This window comes from Sturnus vulgaris, chromosome 24 (genome assembly GCF_052056855.1).
Source record: "Sturnus vulgaris isolate bStuVul1 chromosome 24, bStuVul1.hap1, whole genome shotgun sequence".
Taxonomy (NCBI): Eukaryota; Metazoa; Chordata; class Aves; order Passeriformes; family Sturnidae; genus Sturnus; species Sturnus vulgaris.
The window spans coordinates 7,201,712-7,210,674 of NC_142266.1; the positions used below are offsets into that span (position 1 = coordinate 7,201,712).

The 8,963-nt window shown below is 61.1% G+C and overlaps 1 protein-coding gene across 3 annotated transcripts in view; it reads right to left on the reverse strand.

Annotated features, from left to right (window-relative positions):
- The window catches only part of WASF2 (WASP family member 2), a 31,271-nt gene extending 29,034 nt beyond the window's left edge, over positions 1–2,237 (reverse strand). For 2 of the 3 annotated variants that reach the window (XR_015808346.1, XM_014890561.2), the window contains exon 1: positions 2,125–2,237. The gene's annotated coding sequence lies outside the window, so the exon portion shown is untranslated. The remainder of the gene's footprint in view (positions 1–2,124) is intronic. The other variant, XM_088178501.1, reaches the window with a different exon arrangement.
- Positions 2,238–8,963: the final 6,726 nt, after the last annotated feature.

An 8,963-nucleotide genomic window follows, 5' to 3' on the forward strand; every position in this document is an offset into this window, starting at 1 on the left:
AGCACAGCAAGGCTTCACCTCGTGCCAGGTGAAGGGAGCTGCTCTACCCACTCCTCCAGGTTTTAAATCACACAGAAATCCAGGCTTTGGAAGGTAAAGCCCCGACTGTCTGATCCCACCGTCACCAGCACAGCCAGGGATAACAGTGACAACTGCAGCTTGAGCCAAGATCGTGGCAGGCAGCCCTGGCGAGCTCAGGTCACGCTCTGTCACTCAAACTTCATGTTTTGAAGCACATTCCTTAGAAAGGAATAAAACGCCCAAAGTGCCCAGAACTTTGGGCTGGAGGCTCCTGCTTGGCTCTGGACACGCAGGGGATTCAAAGTCACCCTCTGGACATGCTGGCCGTGCTCTGGTGGGGAGATGCTGGCTCTGGTTTGTTTTTAACTCCGTTTGGGATTAAACTACGGGTCGGTTTCTACGGCAAAAGCCACTCAAGGTCAGGAAGGGACAAATGAGAAGGAAGAGTGTCGCAAGGCAGCCTTCTGAATTCCTGCAGTGCTTAGCAGCAACTGATTCTGCACACGTTGAGAATGGGTGGAAAACACAACTACTGCCCTTCCTCTTGTGACCGAGGGCAAGGCTCGGCACTTCCCAGCCCTCTGGAAGCTGTCCCTGCCCATGGCAGGGGTGGAATCAGTCTTTAAGGTCCCTTCCAACCCAAACCATTCCCTGATTCTACAAAAGTGACATTTTTGCATCAGTTTTGTCTCAGGGGAGCGCATCTGTACCCCTCAATTGGCTCCCAACACCTTTTAATTTCAACTTCTCCCTCTCATGAGTCTTCAGGAAGGACACAAAAGTGTGAGGGTTACAGAGGGCTCCATCAGTTATGACTCTGCCTGCAGCTGATGTATTTAACAGAAGTTTTTCTCATCATTATTAATAGAATTTCATGTCCACCAACATCTGCAGTGCCGAAAGATTTAAGACTTTCTGTGTTTCCTAGTGCTGAACTCCCAGCATCAGCACATCCCTCAGCCCCACCAGTGCTCTGACCTATGGAGAGGTGCCCAGTTCTGCTGTTGCTTCTAAAGAAAGGAAAACAGCAAGGCCAAACGTGAAATTCTGACAGGGAAATAAAAAATCCTACCACAGGAAGGTCCCTGAGGTCAAGTGACAGCTAGCTGAGGATTGCAGCTTCTCCCTGTTTTCTCCACCCTGCGAGTTCCCAAAGTAACCCCAACACGAACCTGAACGCTGGAGAGGTACAGCCACAAGGACATTCCCGAGTAACTTATTTCTTCTCTACAAGAAATATGGTCTGAGGCCACCAGGAGGTCAGGGCACCAAACCGAACTATCCAACCACACCCTAAGCGTTTTTTCGGGGGAAAAGAAACCAACCAAAACGCTTCCCTAAGCACGCTACAGCATCCACAGGGGGTCACACCAAGTAGCTCTAGATTTTATGTGCTGTGGATGGTTCATGGACAAGGGGTGACACACACACTCAAAAGAGTTCCCAGTCAGATGGAGGGGTGCGACCCGGAGTGGGGCTGGAACACAGGCAGGACAGAGAAGTTTCCTTCACTGAGGGCACGCAGACAGACTCTGGACACGGCCACAGACACGTCTGCACCAGGGCCAAAGTCAAACTCAGGCAGTAAATGTCTGCAAAGGGAGGGACCCCCTCTGCTCCCCCCCAAGAGACCCTGCAGCACCCCCTTGTTTCCTCAGCCCCCAGCGCTCCCCAGGGCTCCGGGACACCCCCAGGACCGCAGGCACCGGCCAGGCCCCGGGACAGCCCCGCAGGCGACATTTCCTTCACCCAGCACCGAGCAAGGGACTCCGAGCAGCCGCGGGCAGCCCGCCCCGACACCCCCATTCCCCACGGGCCGGCCCGGCCCGGCTACACACCCGCCCCAAACCGCGGCCTCCGCGAGGGGCTGGGGCAGTGTCAGGCCGGGGATGGAGCCCCGGACCGGGACAGACCCCCCGGAACCCCGGCCCGGGACCACAGCAGCCCCGGCTCACTATGTGGCAGGAAACACCGCCCGCTTCTACCTCACCACTCACTATTTGGCAAGGGCCTTGCGGCCCACCCCAGCGCCTCTGTCTCTTTTCCCCGGGAAGAGACGGCCCGGGGGCGCTGGCGAGGCCCGCTCGCCCCTGTCGCACTCACCCTGTCGGCGGCTGTCCCCTCCGCGCCCCCGCTCTCACTACCACCAGGGCGGGCCGGCCCGCCCGTCCGCCATTCCACGGCTCCCCCTCCCTGCCCTGCCGGGCCCTCGTCCCGCCTCCCCCGGCCGCCGCGCCGCTCCGCCATTGGCTGCCCGCCCGCGGCCGCTGCCACGCCGTTGGCTGCGGCTCTGTGCCCATCAAAGCCGCCCTACGCCACTTTCGTACGGACCTGGCGCAGCGGAAGAACCGCACCCAAGCCGGCAGCGCAAAGAGAGTAAATAACGACGAGTGTACCATGAGGGGAGATAGACGGGGGGAACCTTGAGCAGTCTGGGGACAGATTACGGGGACGGAGGGAAGAACCGCGCAACCAATAACAATTACGACGTCTTAAAAAATACGTTTTTTTCCTGCCTATGAAAGCCATAACTTGATATTCTTCCTAGTGGCATTGGTGGAGAGGGGTCTCTGTCACTTCCGCACCTTCCCCGGAGAGCTCCGCTTTGGTGCTGCCTTTCGCCTCTATGGTTCTCCCGCCCTGCGAGGAAAGTTCCACCTGGGGGAGCGGGGGTGTCAAACCAGGGCGGGCCGGGCTCTGGGATTTGGGATCTGGGACTGGGATCTGAGTTTGGGATCTGGGATTTGGTCACCCCAGGGCTCTAAAAGCCGTTTCCTGTTTCCCTGCTTCCTGCCCGGTGTCCAGCACAGCACACAAGCAGAGTCCTGGCATGGCTTGGGTTGGGATGCATGGGCAGACCAGGTTGCTGCAAGCCCTGTCCAGTGTGGCATTGAACACTTCCAGGGATGGGGCCAGCATCCTGCAACTGCTCCTGGTCCTCGGCAGGGCTGGGGTGATGCTGATGCTCTCCAGAAACTGCATGAGCAGAGATCTGATGGGAAATTCCACCACATGTTTCTGCTGGTGCACCTGGATATTAAATCCTCCCTCCCTGCCTGGTGATCAAACCAAGCCTGTGGTTTGATGGGGAAGAGGGAGCGGGATGAAGGGCACTGGCACAGACATCCATCTTTCCCCTGCTCTGTGCTCCTGCTTTCAACCAAAGCACAGGGAGTAAATCACCGGTGCTCCTGCCAGCAGCAAACAAATCCCTGTGGGAGCCGTGATGGCAGAGCCATCCCAGGGTCACTGGGTGTGAGCCGTGCCTGTCCCTCGTGTCCGTGCTCTGCCCTGTGACACAGCCTCTCCAGCACCACCGCCGTCCCTCGGGATCCTGCAGGAGAGATGGACACGCAGACAGACTGAAACTGCCATTTCTTGCCTGTTTTCTGCATCACTTTCCTCCACGAGTCCCACCTCTGTAGGATGGTCAGCCCTTCCTGGTGCTCCCTGCCGCCCTGTGCTGCATCCTGGCAGGATGAAATGGGACACACGGGGTGGGTGGGGGGCCCAGGTCCGGGATGCACGGACACCTGGGGTACCCGGCATGCACAGGACACACGGGGTGTCCCGGGTACCTGGAGTGCAGTGGGGCACAAGGGATGGATGGGGTACCTGGGATGCTGCCCCAGGACCCCCACCCTGCCCTGGCTCCCCCAGTTCTCAGCTGTGGCTGTGCACCAGGGGCTGAGGTGCTGCTGAGGCCGCTCAGCTCCGTGTTTTCCAAGCTGCCAGCGAGCCGTTCCCTTGAAGATCTGCCTCTATCTCAAGGTGTCACAGCCTCAAGGGACCTACCTAATCTGTATCTGCACTGCAACCTTTATCTCTCCTGCTCTGTTTATAGCTGCTGAATAAAACCTGCTAAACTGCAGGATCCAGCCCCCCCCACCGCCGTGCCCCCCGACACTTTTCCCCCTGGTGCTCCTGCCTGCCAGGTGCTTTCCTGTGTTCTGCTGGAGGTACATGATGCTCCAGGGGATGGGGAAGGGCAGCCAGGCTGCTCCTGCTTCCCACCTGCCTCCCAGGTGGGCTCCAGCCGTGTCCAAGCCCTTGATAACCCCAGGCAGAGCCTGGCACAAATCAGTGCCTCATCCCAGCCCTGATTCCCTCAGCCTGGGCTTGGATTCTGCTGAAAACCAGGTGGGATCCAGCAGGTCCTGCCTCATCCTTTCTCTGCATGCTTCAGGGATTGGGAAAGGGGACATTCTCCACGGGAGGGAGGAGATGGCAGCTTGTTGAAGCCTTGGACGTCTCTTCCCTGGCCAACTGCCCCTATCCCAGCAGGCACAGCTGCATCCCTGCTCCCTTTGGGAAAGGAGCCAGGGCTGTCACCACCAGAGCTGTGAGGATGCTTTGGAAACGTGCTCCCAAGGCTTCTCCTGCATCCCTGGTTCCCTTGGACCTGGGACTCACAAAGACACACACGGAGCACCTGTGGTGCACGGGGGACCCGGGTGCAATGGAGCACAGGGGATGGAAAGGGTGCTGGGATAGCCAGGGGAGCTGTGATGTGATGGGCACACAGGATGGGCAGGATGTGGGGGATGCCCGGGGTGTCTGGGATCCTCAGGAGGCACCCAGGGTGCTGGGGATGCTCTCAGGGAGTGTTGGGGATGGTCAGGGGGTGCCCGGGCTGTGGGGGATGCTCAGGAGGTGCCCGGGCTGTTGGGGATGCTCAGGGGGTGCCCGGGATGCTCAGGGGATACCCGGGCTGTGGGGGATGCTCAGGCTGTTGGGGATGGTCAGGGGGTGCCCGGGATGCTCAGGGGGTACCCGGGCTGTTGGGGATGCTCAGGGGGTGCCCGGGCTGTTGGGGATGCTCAGGGGGTGCCCGGGCTGTGGGGGATGCTCAGGGGGTGCCCGGGATGCTCAGGGGGTGCCCGCCGTGTCCCCACGCCAGCGTGGCGCGGGCAGTGGCTGTGCCGCTGACATTTACTAATCAGCTCTCACCCAGCGCACACCCGCTCCCTTCTCTTGCTGTCTTGTCTCCATGGAGACTCCGCAACCTTTGCTCACTCGTTAATGGTATCTCAGCAAAAGAAACTCCAACGCCACCCAGCCTTCCCCTCCCGGCCCCGGGAGAAATCCTCGCCTCTCACCTCCATCCCCATCCCCTCCTGCCGCCGGGGATAAAAGGGACGAGTCCTTGTTAGCGAAGGACCCAGCCACGGGGGCAAGTTCTGACGGTGGCGCAGGGAGGAGGGAGAGCCACCATCATCCTCCTCGCGGCCAAAAAAACAAGGCCGGGGGATTTTATTGCTGTGGCAGCAAGGACAGGCTCCATCCGTGCGGGATTCCGGCCAGCAGCCCCTTTTCCTGGCGGATTTATTGAGCCACGAGGCTTGGCACGTGGTTCTGCCTGGGTTTCTGTGTTCCCCCATCCCAAACCCACACCCCAACATCCACAGAGCTGCCCAAAAACCGTCCAGAGGGAGTGGCTGGTGCTGGGAACATGCTCCGTCCCCGGTGTCCTGCTCTCGCTGATTCTGTTTTCAAATTAACATGGGAAAGATGCCCATTACCTGCTTCCAGATAATGACTATGATTAGGCAGAGCTCTGCTGCCAGCCGAGATCTGAAGGATTTCTGTGCTCTCCAGCAGCGCTTTGCCAGTGCAAAAACAAGAGCAATAAAGTGTAAATAAAAGACTAAAGGAAATCGCGGGTCCATCAGCGGATGGGCTGTGTGGAAGGGGCTCTAATGATGGGCTCTCTGCAGTGGCCTGGTGGCTTCAGCCTTGCTCCAGCCAAGGGAAAATTGGAGAGGGGCTGTCCCAGTGCCTCCACCCCATGTGTGAACCTGGCTCGGGCCCTGCTTGCTGGGAACTGGGGGTTCGGGGAAGGAAAATTCAAGACGTGCGTGTGCAAGGCTGTTCTGGGGGGACCCGTGGCCCTGCAGATAGAGATGGGGGCTCAAAGAAGGGGGGAGAAACAGCTGGATCTCCTGAGATGACTGCAGCAGCTCCTGGAGCACCCAGGGCGGTCCCACAGTCCACTGCCTTGTGGTGTGACACTCTGCCCCCACAGAGCACGACAGAGGTGACCCCTCTGTGCCAGGTGTCTCCATCCCCAGGCCACCAGAGACCCCTGGGCAGGGGATGCTCGGGGGACAGCCCAGGACCCATCAGGGCTGAGCTTGTCCCCACCCTCTGGGGATGCTGGGATGTCACTGGGGGCTCCCGCCCTCATCCCACTGCTGAGGGAGGCACAAATCCCCTGCCTGTGCTGCCAGGCTGAGCTCCAGCTCCCTGCCAAATCCCCCACCACGGCCAGAGGAGATGAAAACCCTTGGCCATGGCTCACCCTCACCGGGAGTGCCTCTCCTCATCCCTGGGGCAGAGCATCCCTCCTGCCTGGCCCTGCCAGGACCTGCGGGGATGTCACCGTGGGCAGGGCCATGTTCCCACAGTCCTGGGGGAAGCTGGAAGGAGCTGCCATTCCCTCTGATAACGGCTTTGGGCAGTACCTGCCGTGTCCAAAGGCTGGTCCCGCTCGTGGCTGGCAGGCCAGGCGGGTCCCTGGGGACCCCCTGACCCCGTGTCACCCCACTGGGCTCCCCCTGCCCGTGGGACGGGCCCGTCCCGGCCGGTGGGAGGCAGGAAGCTAATCTGTGCTCTGATTAGGCAGAGTTCCCAGCAATGGAGGTTTCTTCTTTCCCCCCCCAGTGATAACAAATAATAATATAATCCCCTTAATCCCTCCCCGAGGAGCCGGCGTGAACTCCCGGCCGGGAAGCACCGCGCTTCTGCCGCTGCTGATAACTCCCACCCAGGGCCCCCAGAAAAACAAACGCTTTGGCTCGCACACTGCCCCCCAAAACTCCATGTGCTGCTCTGCAGCTCCCTCTCCCAACATCCCCAGACCCCTCATCCAGCCCCTCTGCCCTCCTGGGAGGATCCAGCACCACTCCCGGCTCCTTCCCACTCAGTGAGAACTGCAATGACCCTGCAGAGCCCCCAGACTCAGCCAAAGAGGGCCCAGTCAAGACCCTCAGGGAGGCTCTGCCCTCTCAGCACCCCAGGTGCCCCTGCGCCTTCTGCTGCCCAGGGACAATGGCAGGGGTGTCCCCCCTGCACCCTCCCTGTCCCCAGGGAGGCACCCCAAGGGTCCTGCAGCCCCCCAGGATGCCCCAGCTGAGTCCCAGGGCTTTGTTTTAGGGATGTTGGTGTGGGGAGCATCTCCTCCTGCCCCAGCTGAGTCCCCAGGAGTGCTGGCACGGATCCTGCAGCCCCACCCATCACTGGGGTGCTGGGAAGGAACCCGTGCACCCAACTGCCCAGTCCCCCTGCCTTCCCAGGGACCCCAGCCTGCTACTCCCCCCTGGTTCCGAGCCCTCCCTCCACCGCCATCCAGCAAATATTAATAACAACCCTACAACCGCCTGTGCTTTTATTCCCTGGCTTTGCTGGCCCTGGCTCTGCTGAGCTCAGCTCCTCTGGCTCCAAAACGCCTTTTAAAATTACCAGAGAGTGGAGACCCCTGCGAACAGCCTGCCCCCGGCTGCCCCCTCCTCCCTGGCACCCGCCCCGGGGCCAGCAGCACCCATGTGCCATGTGGGGAGCTGGGTGCCATCCGCCCCGCTTGTTTCAGAGGCGCCAGGCTGGGCTTGATTAAAACCCGAGTGAAAGCCAGAGCCAGGGCAGAGAGGGGGATTAGATCGCTCCGGGGAATGTTAATGGACTCCAGAGCTTTCTGCCCGGCTGGCGGCTGGGATGAATCCAGCCCTGGATGGACAGGCGGGTGCAGTGAGTGCGTCAGGGCTCAGCTGGAGCCCGGAGCACCCGGCAGAGCGGGAGGAGGATGGGGGACACACACACGGGGGTTTGGAAGCGTCTTCCGAGGGCCTGGCCGTCCCCTGGGACAGGCAGGGCTGCTCTGGAGCTCCAGCCGGGCTCTGCCGCCCCCGCTGCCGGCTCAGGGGGATCGTGGCACGGCGCGGTGGCACCAGCGTCACCCACACAGCCCTGGGGACAAGGACAGCCTGGGGTGGCACCAGCCGTGGGGGGCCTCCGCGGGGCTGGGGGGGCTGTTCGCCGGCTGCTGCTGCTGGCGAGGGCCGGGGCGGGGCAGACGCGCCGCTCTTGGGGTGCCCGTGCCCCCGACACGGAGCTGTTCCCACCCGGCTTCTCTGGATTGCGGGTCTGACGTGGGAAATCGCCTCCCTCCCTCGTTAGCTGTGATTAGCATGTCAAGTGGTTGAAGTTGGTGGGTATAAAGGATGCGAGCGAAGAATAATGGCTTCAATTTTCTTCACGGCACAGCCATTAATTTGAAGGAGAAGGGGGTGTCCAAACCTCGCGGCAGCTCCCGGCGGATCCGCCGGGCCCAGCGCTGCGGGGCGAGGGCGGCTCCGGCTCCTGCCCGGGGTGGGGGACAGGACCCTCCGGAGAGCCGGGCACCGGCACCCCCCTGCTCCCCGTGCCATGTGCACATGGGTGTGCAACCTGTGTGCAACCTGTGTGCAACCTGTGCGCATCCTGCACACCGCCCTGTGCCCGGGAATGAGGAACTGCCCCGGCCCCAGCCCCAGGGGATGGGCAGGAGGGAAAGGAGCCCAAATTCCTGCCGTGTTTCCAAGGGGATGGGAACAAGTGGGAATGGGGGCAGAGCTGCCTCTGCCAGGTGCGTGCGGGGTCCCCCCGAGCATCCTCACATCCCTCTTCCCCACGGATCGAGGGGCTCTGGCTCCGTGTGGCCCAGCCCTGGACATCTCTGACGTGGAGCATCCCTCATCCCACGGCCCTGCAGCTTCCCTGGTTTCCAAGCTCCAGCATCCTGCGAGGCCAGAACCCTCCTCCCAGCAGAGCTGCTTAATTAAAATCATCATTTCCATCCCGAGGTACAGCCAGGCACCAGGACCCGGCTCTCCCCACATCCTGCACACCACGTGGCCATGCTGGACTAACCCTGGGTGATTCCTGCTCCCAAAAGCAGCTCCCAGAAA